Here is a 14,469-nt window from a genome sequence, read left to right on the forward strand (position 1 = left end):
AAAAGTTGAGGAGGAGCCAGTCTCAGGAAGTTCTGGGGATGGACTATTCCAGGGACAGAAACAGCAAGTGCAAAGGCCCTGAGGCATAAACAACATAGAACACTGAGGAAAGACTCTGCTGGCGTTTTGAGTGCCTTTGCCCTGGTCAGCTCACATACATTGTGCACTCGACACTCAGTGACCATGTGGCCTCCCTGCTTTTTCACAGTGGCCTTCATTCCCTGGCACAGAGAGGAAGGACGGAACAAAGGGCAGGTGGCCCCAGGGCCTCGGAAGGAAACACTCTGCCAATGAGGAATGGCTAATAGGGTGGAGGAGTAGCCCAGAGAAGGAGCTGAACATTGGCACAGCCTCCTTGCAGCCCTGGGCCCGGGGCACCTGCCCACCTGCTGTCTGAGTCGGCTCCACGAAAGTCTCAGCTACCCAGAGAGCCTTGCTGGCATGAGGGGATATGTGCTGGAAGGGAGGGGAGAGGAAGGAAGGAGAGAAGGATCAGCATCTCTGACCCACAATTTCCCTAACTTCCTTTCATTCTTCAGTGAGTATTGAGCATGTACTATGGGCAAGGCTCTTTGCTAGATCTTTTGGAGGGAGGGTGGATGCAGTGATGACCATGCTAGAAGAGGAGAAACTAAGTCTTTAATGGGTCAAAGGCATTTTCCAAAATGTATTATTGTTAACAGTGTCAGACACTGTTCTAAGCGCATTCCGTGTGTTAACTCTTTCAGGCCAACAACAACCCTAGGAGGTAGGTACTATTATCATCATTTTATGGATAAGAAAACGAGAAAAAAAAAGAGAAGGTAAGTGACTTGTCCAAGGTCATGCAGCCAGTGAGTGGTGGAATCTGGATTTGGACCCAGGCATTCAGGCTGGGAGCCTGTTCTACCTTCCATGCCCTGCTGCCTCTTGGAAGATGGTGTTTGAGCTTGTAGGATTTTGACAGGTGGAGGCAGTTTGCCAGAGATAAAGACAGCCCAGAGAGTGGAGTCAGCACAGAGAAGGGGTCTGAGATGGGAAAGTCCACACATGGTGGCACCTGAGGTAGAGGCAGAGGCCAGCCTCTCTTGCATGGGCTGTGAGCTAGGAGGCTCCCTGGGGTCAGGGCCTGCTAACATCCCCCCCCACAGGCCCCTACTTCTTCTCTCACTGCTTTTCCAGGGACTCCTGCCTTCAGGGCCAGACACAGCAGTGACACATGCTGAGTGCTCTGCTGAGTCCCTCCCTGACCCTCCCCGCTTGGCCCTCCAACAGCTCTGCCAGGTACTGTTATGGTGCCTGCTTTACAGATAAGGCAACGGAGTCTCAGGCAGATGGAGAGACCTGCCCCATCACAAGAGGTGCAGAGCCTGGAGCTCACAAGGACTTCTAGAGCCTTCCTCTGAGAACTGTCTCTGTCCTGCCTCCTGCTCCTTCCCCTCCCTGCCCAGAACTCCTTTGCCAGCACACACAGCCTGGCAAAGGCTCACAGAGCCACTTGCAGCCTTAATAGCTGCAGCCTGCAGAAATGGAGCAAACTGATGGCCATGTGCATCATTTCTATGACGTTTATAAGAGAGTCATAATTAATTTCCCAAATGCACACAAGACTCAGGGGATAGGCTGGGTGCTATTCACAGATTGCACGATGCTGTGACAGTTTTAAGCAAATGAGGAGAGAATATTATTTGCTTTTCAAACTATTGCCTGGTGCATTTTGGTCTTGATGATGGCATTTCCAAAGCAGTTTCAGGAATAAATTATAGAAGTAGCTTTTTTAATCTTTAGCAAAAACCCAAGATGTAAGGAAAATTGTAATGTCTGCGTTTTTTGGTTTTTGTTTTTTTCTTTTTTTAGCGCTATGTTTTCTAGAGTTAGGGCAAAATGTAGCACAAAATAAAGCAACAATGGCACTTACTATGTAAACAGCTACATTATCTCCAATTACTCCTACTCAGACTATGTGCCCCCCCCCCCCCACCTCAACCTCAAGAGAGCAAGAAAGCAAGTCCACTTATCTCCACATTCAAGGGAGCAAAATCATCAGTGCATCCACCATCCACCAGGAGGATTTGGGGCACTGGGAGAAGCCCGTACCCCATCCCCACTGTCTGGGATTCCACCATTACGAGATGCATTTCTCAAGTGATACAACTACTCCCAGGGACAGTGGTCACTTTAGTGTGTCACAGACTGGAACTTAACTGGGTCTTTGTCCCAGGTTGGTGGCACACAGCTCCTAAAACTTTGGGGATCTTCTGAGTGGTAAGAGTGTCTTTTATATGCTAATGAGGCCTTGGGGGTCCTTAGATGACTTCAGGATGGGGGGCTGGCCAAGAAAGACCAAGGCATGATTAGACAGCTAGAAATTTCAGCTTTTTTTTCCCCTCCCACACACTTCCCAGAAGGGGAGGAAACGATAAATTAAGTTTGTCACCAATGGCCAGTGATTTGCTCAATCATGCCTATACAGTGGAACCTCCATTAAAAAACAGAAAACAGGGGTACCTGGGGGGACTCAGTTGGTTAAGTGTCCGACTTCAGCTCAGGTCATGATCTCATGGTTCGTGAGTTCGAGCCCCGCATCAGGCTCTGTGCTGACAGCTCAAAGCCTGGAGCCTGCTTCGGATTCTGTGTCTCCTCCTCTCTCTGCTCCTTTCCTGCTTGCTCTCTGTGTCTCTTTCTCAAAAAATGTATAAACATTAAAAAAAAATTTTAAAAAACCCAGAAAATAAAAAAACAAATTAAAAAAAAAAGAAAACAAAAACCTAAATGGAGTGGTTAAAGAACTTCCCAATTGGTGAAAGCATCCACGCACTTGCAGGGTTGACATGCTGGAGTGGATGGATGATCCCTGCCCCTCCCCCACACCTCATCCTCCGTATCTCTTCCACTTAGCTGCTCCCAAGTTGCATTTTTTTTTAACATTTATTTATTTTTGAGACAGAGAGAGACAGAGCATGAACGGGGGAGGGGCAGAGAGAGAGGGAGACACAGAATCGGAAGCAGGCTCCAGGCTCTGAGCCATCAGCCCAGAGCCTGACGCGGGGCTCGAACTCACGGACCGCGAGATCGTGACCTGGCTGAAGTCGGACGCTCAACCGACTGAGCCACCCAGGCGCCCCAAGTTGCATCTTTTATAACAAACCATTGGCAGTAAGTAAAGCACTTCCTTGAGTTCTGTGAGTCAGTCAAGCAAATTTTCAAACCCCGGAAGGTGGTTTTGGGAACTCACAATTCATAGCCTACTGGTCAGACATCCACGTGGCCCAGGACTTGTGACTGGCATCTGAAGTGAGCGCAGTCTCACGGGAGTGAGCTCTTATCCTATTGGGTCTGCACTGACTCCAGGTAGTTAGTATGAGACTGGAATGGAGTTGTAGGTCCCCTAATTGGCATCTGGAGAAATGGGGGATTGGTTGGTGTGCGAGGGAGAACAACCCACACACTTGGTGTCAGAAGGGCTGGTTGTAAAACACAGTTCCTAGAGGGATAAAGAAATCCAGAACACACCCTGAAAAGACAAAAAGGGGACATGGTGGCAGCCTCACAAGAAGGAAGGCCGGGCAAGGTGGCTTAGGTTCGGTAGGTGTTGGGGAAACAGGCATGGTGCTAAGGTGCCTACTCACTCCCACCCGTCATTCACCATTTAGCCCATGCCAACCTCTGCAACTGCACCCACAGGCAGTCTCTGCTCACAGGAGCATGCTAGGCCAGTGCCCAAAGCAGAGCAGAGCAGAGCAGAAGGGTCCTGGATCAAATGAGCCCAGGAGCAGCCTTCATGAAATGTGCCCAGGAGCTGGTGGATGAATAGCTGGTTCCCCACCCTTCCATCAGTGCCACTCTGAGGCATGTTCCACAGCATCTCCCAGAGCTTCCCAGAGCCACCGAGCCCAGTTACCCACAGCAGAAACCTGCTTACTATCTTCTTTCCCTTCACTCACTTCTCTTCCCCACCTGCACTTCCTGGATCAACTCCAAAGCCAATTCCGTGCACTCAGATTCTCATCTCCAGGTCTGCTTCTGGGGAAACCCAGCAGGACACAGCCTCTTTTGGTGGCCCAACTCAGGTCAGGTGCACACCCGACTGTGGCCAGGGAGGTACTGCACTGATTTTCCAGGCCTGGGCCACATGGCCATCCCAGACTCAGATGGAGAGCCGGGGTCACACCCACCTGAAACACATGGGCTGAGAGTAGGAGAGGGCAGCTCCCAGAGGAAAATCAGGGTGTGTTACCAGAAGAGAGAATTCACTGGTGAGCAGGCAAAGCAGATGTCCATGGTGGCCTACAATGAGAAGGTAGGGTATGTATGGGTTACGAAGCACTCCAGGGGCATTCTGGAGGCTAAACACAGTCAGATGGTGCAGGGCACAGGAAGGAGTTAGCATAGAGTTAACGCCACCCTCAGAACACCATGCTCAGCCCTAGGACTGGGGGTACAGGACCAGAGGAACCCTACCCCACTAGGCCACAAAGCAGCTGTGCCCCAGCCAAGCCTCTGCCCTGGCACAGAGATCACGTGAGAGGTTGCCCACCCCATCTTCTGACTCACGTGTTTGTGCATCCCAGGCTGGAATGAAGGAGCCAGTGGAGAATGAGGTCCCTGAGAGCTGAGGCACAGGACCCACACACTGCAAGCTCTCAGGAATGCTGCTGTTTAGTAACTGGGCCCAGCCTGATACCAGGAGCCCTAGGGAGGCCTTTCCCAAAGTTTGTGCCTCAGAGCTCCTACTTCTACAGAATGTTCTGGCACATGCTACCCAGGGTGGGTGGAAGGGTGCGATGTGATTCCGCCATCAAGAAAATGTGGGAAAGGGTGGATTAAAAGAAATTGAACAAGTATCTACCACGGGACTTCTCAGGGCCTTCACTGTGTGGTATATATACAACTCTGCAGGGAGAGCCATCAAATGCAGTGTTTCCCAAACTAGATGACCACAGAACACTTCTCAGAGCATGTGTCAGGACCAGGGGTCAAGGAAAGCCACTTTGGAAAATGGTGACCCAGCAAGGCCACCTTTCCTTCCCTAGAAGCAGCCTTGCCCGAGAATGCATTCCAGATACTCTGCCAAACAGCCCTGCCCTGGCTGCTGCCTCACAGTCACCCATTACCTCCTCTTCCAAATCTGATATTAAAGACAAAGCAGGCTAAGCCTGCAGAGCCAAATGCAGTTGCTAAAGCCACTCCAATTGCCTAGACACAACGGAGCCTGTGGCTGTGGATGTGTTGTGAAAATCCTCAGGCTTTCCAAATTGCTGTGTGTCAATAATTAAAAGACTTCTGTGCCTGAGAGCGGGGTCCGTATAACCCTGGATGCACATTAATGTCAACAATTGTCAGCAGTAAACATCTTGTGTCATTAACTGGAGGAGACATCTTATTATAAAAATTGCAGCAGAATCTTAATTGCTTCCCTTCTATACCCGCTATTACAAGAGTTGTTTTAAGGCATTTTTTTCTTTCTTTTTGCTTTTTGGCATGCAGCATCATTGTTGAATGCCTCATCACATCTCTGATAAGACACTATCCTCATGTGATAATTCTTCCAGGAGTGTACTGGGTTTATAGCCTCCACAGTAGGTACTTTTCTGGAAAATTAAGTGCCCGTGATATATGCCTACTTGTCTAGTGGCGCCACCATAAACAGCCTGTAACTGTCACCCCGACACCCCCCGAGACACTGCTGAAAACTGACTGTATATCCTCACGGTATTTTGTCTTGATGACACTTCTTGTGTCCTCATGAGAACAGAACTATACAGAGATTTCCCCTCGATGCAGTGTTCTCTGCACAAATCCACTTGGCAATTTTTGAAATATCCCACTTGGGCTCCCAAATTTGCAGTTAAGGACTAAAGGCCGCTTTGACTCCTGGGAGTCAGACAAAAAAAGCCTGCATTTGGTCCCTTCAGAAGCCAAGTGCAGGCAATCACCCAGCCTCGCAAATAAGAAGAGAATTAGCCAGCCCACAGCCATGTTTACAAGCCTGCCCCCATCAGTCACACTTACAAGGTGCTGTACCCTTTGCAAAATTCTTCTGCATCTAGTACTTAATTTTATCTTCTTCACAGGTCTGGGTGGTGGACAAGGCAAGCTCTTTATTTACCTAGTGTAGGGGAGAAAACCTCAGCTCTGGGATGGAGGGCTGCTTGCTTAAGGACATCAAAGTGTTAGCAGCAGGATGAGAGCAGGTTCATCATGGGACTCCTGGTCAGTGCTCTCTCCCTTCCTCAAATATCTTTGCTAAAAAATCAAGCCGGGCTCTGGGATGGAGCGGGACTGCAGTCAGGCCTGGAGGAATTCTGCTTCTTGCAACAGTGCAGGGCCCAGGGGTCTGGAGGAAGCCACATCCTGCTCCAGAGCCACACAGGGCTCTCTCAGCCTTCTGCTTTCTGGTTCCTTGCCGACAGTACAAGTGTGTATCCTCTTTATCTCTCTCTCTCTCTCTCAACTAAAATGTCTTTTCGTATTACCCCAACTTTCCCATCTGATTGTCTCTCTTGTCCTCTCCCAGCCTCTGCCTGGGACCTGAGTGGTGTTTCCAGTAGGAGGGTGGCAGTAAGCCCAGCCCCAGGCCCAGCCCAGCCTAGCCTAGCCAGAGGGTGCCCGTATGGTTGGCATCAACTAGCTGAAACCCAGTCACTAGGGAGGAGCCTATCTGCCCTTCCTGGCCAACTCAATGCCACTTCCAAAAAGTTCCAGCGATATCCCTATAGGAGCAGCAGACATCTCCTGCCACAGCCTTCTTTGCCTTCATGCCTCCAACCTGCCACTGCCCCCCTATCCTGGGAGTTCCTTGGGGTCAGGCTATGTGTCCCTAGCTTCTCACAGGCTGGGAACAGGTGGCGAGCACCTTCCCTGGGTGAGAAGTCAAGCTGAATGCACTAGGACCTAGTCTCACCACCCTCACCCTTGGGTACTGTGTTGAGGGCCAAGGGCACAGGGGCAGACAGCCCTTACAACCAGGTTGGACCTCCCCAGCCCCTGATGACAAATCTCTTCCAGGGGGTGATGCCCTTCCTGTCAGCCCAAGCTATGGTGGGAGCAGTGTGTGGCTCTGAGTCCTCAGGCTGTGACAGGCGCCTATGGTGTTCTGCAAATCACTCAGTGGGTTCGCCTCACCCTCACCCCCATCACTCTCCCTGGAGAAGAAAGATGTCCCGTGGGGGCAGTCAGAGACCTCCTGATGAGGAGCCTAGAAAGTAGAAGCCGGATCAAATGTCTGAAAGCACAGTCTTCAAGAATCCTGGGTTGGGCCAGGGACATGCCCCTCCCCTTTGCTCTGGGTCTACAGAGTGTCCAGTGGGGGAGGGTGGCTGAGCGTTTGCACAGGGGCAGCAGTACTCCACTGATTTGCAGAGTAGCTGACGACCGCTTCACACCAGCAGGGCCTCCAAGTGCATAGCCACCGACCTTGACCAGCCAAGCCCTACCATCTTGTTTTAATCCCTCCAGAGCACAGCTGAGTTCCCAGTGAGGCCCAGTGTCTTAATCCTTCAGACTGAGTGTGCGTGAGCACAGAAAAAGGAATGTAAAATACCTCATTGATAAATTTTTTTTGTGTTGATTACATGGTGAAATGATAACATTTCGACTCTATTAGGTTAGGGAAAGTATATTATGAAAATTAACATCTCCTGTTACTTTCCACTTTTTTTAAACATAGCTACTAGAAAAAAAAATTTTTTTTCAATATGTGAAATTTATTGTCAAATTGGTTTCCATACAATACCCAGTGCTCATCCCAAAAGGTGCCCTCCTCAATACCCATCACCCACTCTCCCCTCCCTCCCACCCCCCATCAACCCTCAGTTTGTTCTCAGTTTTTAACAGTCTCTTATGCTTTGGCTCTCTCCCACTCTTTTTTTTTTTTTCCTTCCCCTCCCCCATGGGTTTCTGTTAAGTTTCTCAAGATCCACATAAGAGTGAAACCATATGGTATCTGTCTTTCTCTGTATGGCTTATTTCACTTAGCATCACACTCTCCAGTTCCATCCACGTTGCTACAAAAGGCCATATCTCATTCTTTCTCATTGCCACATAGTATTCCATTGTGTATATAAACCACTATTTCTTTATCCATTCATCAGTTGATAGACATTTAGGCTCTTTCCATAATTTGGCTATTGTTGAGAGTGTTGCTATGAACATTGGGGTACAAGTGCCCCTATGCATCAGTACTCCTGTATCCCTTGGGTAAATTCCTAGCAGTGCTATTGCTGGGTCATAGGGTAGGTCTATTTTTAATTTTCTGAGGAACCTCCACACTGCTTTCCAGAGCGGCTGCACCAATTTGCATTCCCACCAACAGTGCAAGAGGGTTCCCGTTTCTCCACATCCTCTCCAGCATCTATAGTCTCCTGGTTTGTTCATTTTGGCCACTCTGACTGGCGTGAGGTGATACCTGAGTGTGGTTTTGATTTGTATTTCCCTGATAAGGAGCGACGTTGAACATCTTTTCATGTGCCTGTTGGCCATCCAGATGTCTTCTTTAGAGAAGTGTCTATTCATGTTTTCTGCCCATTTCTTCACTGGGTTATTTGTTTTTCGGGTGTGGAATTTGGTGAGCTCTTTATAGATTTTGGATACTAGCCCTTTGTCCGATATGTCATTTGCAAATATCTTTTCCCATTCCGTGGGTTGCCTTTTAGTTTTGCTGGTTGTTTCCTTTGCTGTGCAGAAGCTTTTTATCTGCTACTAGAAAAATTTAAATCCCACATTGGCAACACATTTCTATTGGTCAACACTGTGCTTACAGGCCCAGCTTAAATCTGGAGAGAAATGGATCTAGCACCCTTGGCAAAGCCGGAAGACATGTCCTCTGTGGGTCACACTGAGGAGTCTGGTCTTTATCCAGCCATAAGACACGGCAGGGTATCTGGGGTGCAGACTCCTGCAGGTCCTGAGGGTACACAGTCAAGAAAGATGACATGGTTCCCCCCCCCCCCGGTGTGACTTATGCTCTAGTAGAAAAGACAGACCACAAACTGCTAAACAAGTAAATGAGCAAGATAATGTCAGATGAAGAATAAACCTCAGTGATAGGGAGCAGAGTAACTGGGGAGCCCTTTAGGAAGAGTGGTCAAGGAGGGCTTCTTGAAGGAGGTGGCATTTAAGCTGGGACTAAATGAAGACATGGGGCCAATGGAGCAGATAGCTGGGCAGAAGGAGCAGTGAACCTTAGTGTCTGGCAGGAGTGGGGTCAGCAATGGACACGTGCAGATGTATTTGACAGTAGAGCCAACTGACCAGGTGGAAACAAGAATAAGATCCCCTCAACCTCAGGCAGGGGTCTCATGTCTCAAAAAGAGTGGCCATCCAGGGACAGTGAATGATAATTTCTGTTACTCAGAAATCAGGGTACCTGGGCTGCTGTCCTCCTTCATCCACTTACTGGTGGTTAATTAGGCAAACCTTTCTTCCTGCTGAGTTCTCATATCTGAAATGAAGTAAGAATCTTGCAAGGCTTCCTCATGGGGGCTTATTCCGACCAAAAAGAACAGTGGCTGTGGATGCTGCCCTAACTCTACACCACCGAAGGGGCTCCCACTAGGGTCTGGAAGTGAGCACTGAATTGAAACATGGATTTGTGGCTAAGAGTGTGAAAAGTGTTACAACAGCAACACACACAACCTGGGGAAGACCAAAGTTTGGACAGAACCATGGGGAGGGAGGGCATCTTGGAGGAAGTGGCTTTTGATCTGGGCCTAGACGTCTGGCTCACAGTCAAGCAGAATGGAAGGAGATACTACTGCCAAAGGAGAGGACAGGCGCGGGCAAGGGTGTGGAGGTGGGGAATGACAAACACGATTGTAAGACAGAGCACATGGCAGAGACTAGCCTCAGTAAAACCCCAAGGGAGGAAATGCTACTTACCCAAATGCTGTGATTGCCAGGAAACCACCGATGCCTCCAGGGCAGACCTTCTCCCATTACCCAAGATGGCCCCAGACCAGCCCCAACACCCTCCAAGACAGTGCCAAAGCTTGTTGGTAAGAGCAGACAGCACCAAACATGTAGATAAGAAATGCATAATGAATAAACATTATTTAAAGGGACTGCATAATGCCATGAATTTTTCAGTGGCAAAAACAGCCGAGAACTTATTAAAAAATGCATGAATTTCATATTTGATTATAAGTCAAGAGCAGCCAAAAAGAGAGAAGGAGAGAGTTCGGGGTTGGCGGGGGGCAGGGAGGGGGGGGCGGCGATGGCAAAAGACACCAGCAGCCTTGCAGACTGGAATTAATGAGGTTGTTCCTAACAGAGAAGGAGTGACATGGTGATTAGTTAATTACTATTCAGCTGCCTGTAATTAATGCACAACTGAAATTGGTGTACAATGAATTAAACCACCACATAAAGCTGCTACCCAAATTGAGCCGAGGACCTTGATTACTGATTGAGGAGGCTATTACCACAGCTTCAGCATTGTGATTTCAACAGTGTCTCCCTCCGACAACATGTTGTGCAACTAGCGGGAGAGTCTAGCTGAAGAAATCCACTGCCTGGGGCTGGGTGTGATGGTGATGCTCATGAACAGGGTGGGGCTCCTGGAGCTGGAGCTGGGCTCTGGCTGTGCCCAGCATCCAGCCCAGGGCTGGCCCACTGTGCAGGAAGGGGTCCAGGGAAGAAGGAAAGAAAGATGAGATTGATGGGGATGCAGCTCAAAAGGAAGACGAGAATCTGTTCTCCCCTCCCCAAAGGTATCCTTGTCATCCTGGGCTCCAAGTCACCCTCGCCCCTTTCCAAGACCACTGCACCCAGGATGGGGGCTACTTGCTCCCTCTAGTGCATTCTCCACACAGAAACCAGGATGATCTTTCATAAAGTCAGGTCAAACTATGTTTCTCCCCTGCTTAATGCCCTCCTGTGGATTTCTACCATAACGTGGATTGAATGTATTCTCCCTATTATGATTTACAAGGCCTGGTGTGACCCATTTCCTACTAGTTCCCCACTTCATTGCTCCCCCTCCTCCTCATTCACATGGCCCAGCCGTGTTGGTCTTTCTATGCCACAAAATCTTCAAACTTAATTTCACCTCAAGACCTTTGCATGTACTAATCTATCTTCTTGGAACTCTCTTCCCAAGCTTTTCTCATCAATGAAGTCTCAGCTGAAATGTCCGCAGAAAGGCTTGTCCTAACTTCTTTGTGTAAAGTAGCCTTCGCACCACCACCATTGTTTTCTGTCACATGAACCCTGATTGTTTCCTTCATAGTATATCCTAGGATCTGAATTATTTTCTTTAGCCATGCTGTCCCTTGTTCATGCTCTGTTTCCCCATTGGATCATAGCCTCTACAAAGGCAGAAGGTATCTGTTCTCTCCTATGTATACCCAGGGCCCCATGACTAGGGTCCAGTGAGGAATAGCCATGGGGAGACCCATCATAAAGGCTACAAAAAGTCCCCCTACAAATAATGGGCTTCATCGCTCAGAGACAGTGAAGGTGGCTGCTAGGGAAGAGGAGACTCAGAAACTCCTAGCAGAAGTCCTGGGACTGCCCACTGTCCCATTGTTATGTGCTATCCCCACACTCAGTGGCTCTCAAGAAGTGGCCTGAGAGCACAGCAAGAAGGACCCTACATAGAGACGTGACTATGGGAGTCAGAGACTGGCTGAAGCAGCCAATCCACACGGAAGGCTGTACCAAGTCTCTTCTGGAGCCCACCCCCCCATGCCCAGAGCTCCATGAGGACTTCCTCCTCACAGACAGGGTCCTGGGAGAGTAGAGCCTGTCCACTCACTGCATCTTAGGTGATGCTGTCATTTCTTAAGCTAAACGCCCTGGAGACTGTGAGGTCCCTGGGAACAGGAACCACATCTTCCTCCTCTCTGTGCCTCACTCAGAGTGGCCCACCACTGACACCCCACACACACTATTGTGCTAGTCAGGGACCTGTGGTTATAAGTAACAAGACCTAACTCAAATTGACTTAATCAAAATGGGGGGAGTTGTCCCACTGATGGAAAAGTCCAGGGCCATATGGCTTCAGGCATTGCTGGATCCAAGGCTCGGTAATCAGGACACTATCCCTCCTCGTCTGTCAGCCTTGCTTTCCCCTAGGAGACTTATCTCTCAACTAGGATCTCCCTAGGCCGGGGAGGCCTTGCAGCTGTCACTTCTTTGGGCCTCAGTTTCTTTACCTAAAAATGAGTATACTTATTCTCATCCTGACCGCTCCTCATGGGGAGCTCAGTAAGCTGAGGTCAGACAACGGGCACAGTGGGTACCAGGTCAGGATGAGTCCTGGCTCCAGAGGGTGCAGACTGTTTGCAGATGCCCTGCCACCTGGAAGTGAATGACAATGGACCTGGAAGTCCCAGAGACCTGGCCAAGTGCTCTCACCACTGTCTGCTGCCACACTGGAGGGAATGGAAGGCAACCCCCAGGGGGCCATAGTAGACTCACATGGTCTGAAGGGGAGGAGGAATAAATGCCAGGGCATAAGTTCCCCACTCTGAATAGCATGGCAGGGAGCCTGAAGCCTGGCAGATTGTGGCCAGCATCACTAGCTGGAGAGAGGCCTCCATGCAGGACAGTGGTTTGGGGCAGAGTTTTCTTGTCCCTCCAGGACCTGGTACCATAGGCCACACTGCCAGACCAATAGCCAAAACTGAGGATGTGAGGGGTCCCCAGGAGTTCTCCCTGGAGAATGGGGAGGGGGCTATCTGGTAGGCCCTTGGGATCTCGGAGAAGAGCTCCAAGGGGCTTGGAGTGGGGTTGGAGACATCCACAGGGGTACAGGGTGACCCCTACTGATTGTGTGAGAGGCCACAAGGCCATGTCTTCAACTAGAATTTTGGTTTATCATTTTTAAAGTATAACACATATCCAGTAAGGTTTCTCAAGTGTCCAGCTCAATGAATTTTAACTTGCATATACACTGTGTAACCACCACCCAGGTCAAGATCTAGAGCATTTCCATCACTCAGAATTTCCATCCTGTCTTCTGTCACTGACCCCTCTGCCAAGGTAACCATGATTCTAACTTCTATCACCATCAGTTTTTGGACTTCATTTAAATGGTTTTGTTTGTGTGTTCAGTGTAATGTTTTTGAGACTCACCTGTGCCGATATACATATCAGTAGCTGTTTTCTATTTTATTTCTGAGCAATATTTCATCGTGTGGTTGTACTCAACTGGTTTATCCATTCTCCTGTTGGTAAGCATCTGGGTGACTTTCCAGTTTGGGGCTGTTATGGGTAAAGCTTCCATGAACATTCTTGTTTCTATCTTTTGGTGCACACAAGTCACTCATATTTCTTGATATATACCCAGGAGTGCAAGCGATGGGTCAGAAGGCATGCATATATTCAGCTTTAGGAGAAAATGTTAACAGTTTTCCAAATGATCATATCATTTTACATTCCACTCATAATGCACGAGAGGTCCAGGTGCTCCACATCTTCACTCGTAGTTGGTAATGTCGGTCTTTTTACCTTTGGCCATTCAGGTGGGTGTGAAAGATAGCTCATTGTAGTGTTACTTTGCATTTCTCTGGTGACTGATGATGCTGAGCATTTTTTATGTACTTATTGGCCATTTGTATATTTTCTTTGGTGAAGCACCTGTCCAGATCTTTTGCTTATCTTCTTATTGAATCATATTTCCTGTCCTTGATTTGTAGGCATTCTTGATATATTCTGGATGGCAAGTCCTTTGTCAAATATATCCATTGTGAGGAGTTTGTTGAAATGTCTGATTCCTTGGCTGTGCCCCTGAAGGTTCTGGTTAAGAGGGTTTTTAACCAAGGCCCCCTGGGGATCTCTGCCTTGTTCATATCTTGCTTTGAGAACCCTGTGAGGCACAGGGTGGAAAGGCAAGGCATAGGGTGAATCCCCATCTGAACAAGTCTGAAAACTTGTGGAATATTGGTAGGCGGGTTCTTGACAGTCCCTGACCACATAGTTTCTAAAGCACATGATTTGAACATTCCAGTATTCTAGAGTTTTGTATTGATTCCACCCCATCCCTACCACACTGAGCTGGAGGAGGGAGGAAGAAAATAGTCTCATCCAGGCAGCAGAATGTTCCAGGTTCTGCACACAGTTTGCAAAGTCAACAGATGGCTCTGCCACTGCTGAACCTCCTTATGTCTCAATGTCCTCTTCTGTGAAATGGGGATAGGAACTGTGTGTACTTCATAGGATCACTGAAAAAATTAAATGAGGCAATGCATGTCAAGTGCTTAGCCTAGCATACAGACAATACTCAATAAATGGTAGCCCATTTTATTTATTAAATGACATGTGGCCTTTCAGCTTTAAATGGCCACCAGCTATCTCCATACAGGCTCAGCTTTTCCTTCCAGGAGGCCTCAACCAGTACACTGGCATCTGCCCTGAAGCTCCATGCAGAAATTTAGGAAGGTCTGGGAAGTATCGAGCATCAAGCCCCCGCAGCCCTGTCCTGTGCCCCAGGGCTTATCATTAAAGTACACTAAGAACGGACGTGGCTCTGGCCCCTCCCTGGAGCTC

The 14,469-nt window shown here is 48.8% G+C and overlaps 1 long non-coding RNA gene across 1 annotated transcript; it reads right to left on the reverse strand.

Moving 5' to 3' along the window:
• Nucleotides 1-1,811: 1,811 nt before the first annotated feature.
• On the reverse strand, nucleotides 1,812-4,534 carry LOC147573499 (uncharacterized). Its single transcript, XR_015244538.1, has 3 exons — nucleotides 4,155-4,534; nucleotides 3,211-3,493; nucleotides 1,812-2,656 (listed from the first exon to the last, which is right to left on the reverse strand). It is a non-coding gene; the product is annotated as an uncharacterized LOC147573499 (long non-coding RNA).
• Nucleotides 4,535-14,469: the final 9,935 nt, after the last annotated feature.

This window comes from Puma concolor, chromosome E2 (genome assembly GCF_028749965.1).
Source record: "Puma concolor isolate L17-30 chromosome E2, mPumCon1.1.hap2, whole genome shotgun sequence".
Lineage (NCBI taxonomy): Eukaryota > Metazoa > Chordata > Mammalia > Carnivora > Felidae > Puma > Puma concolor.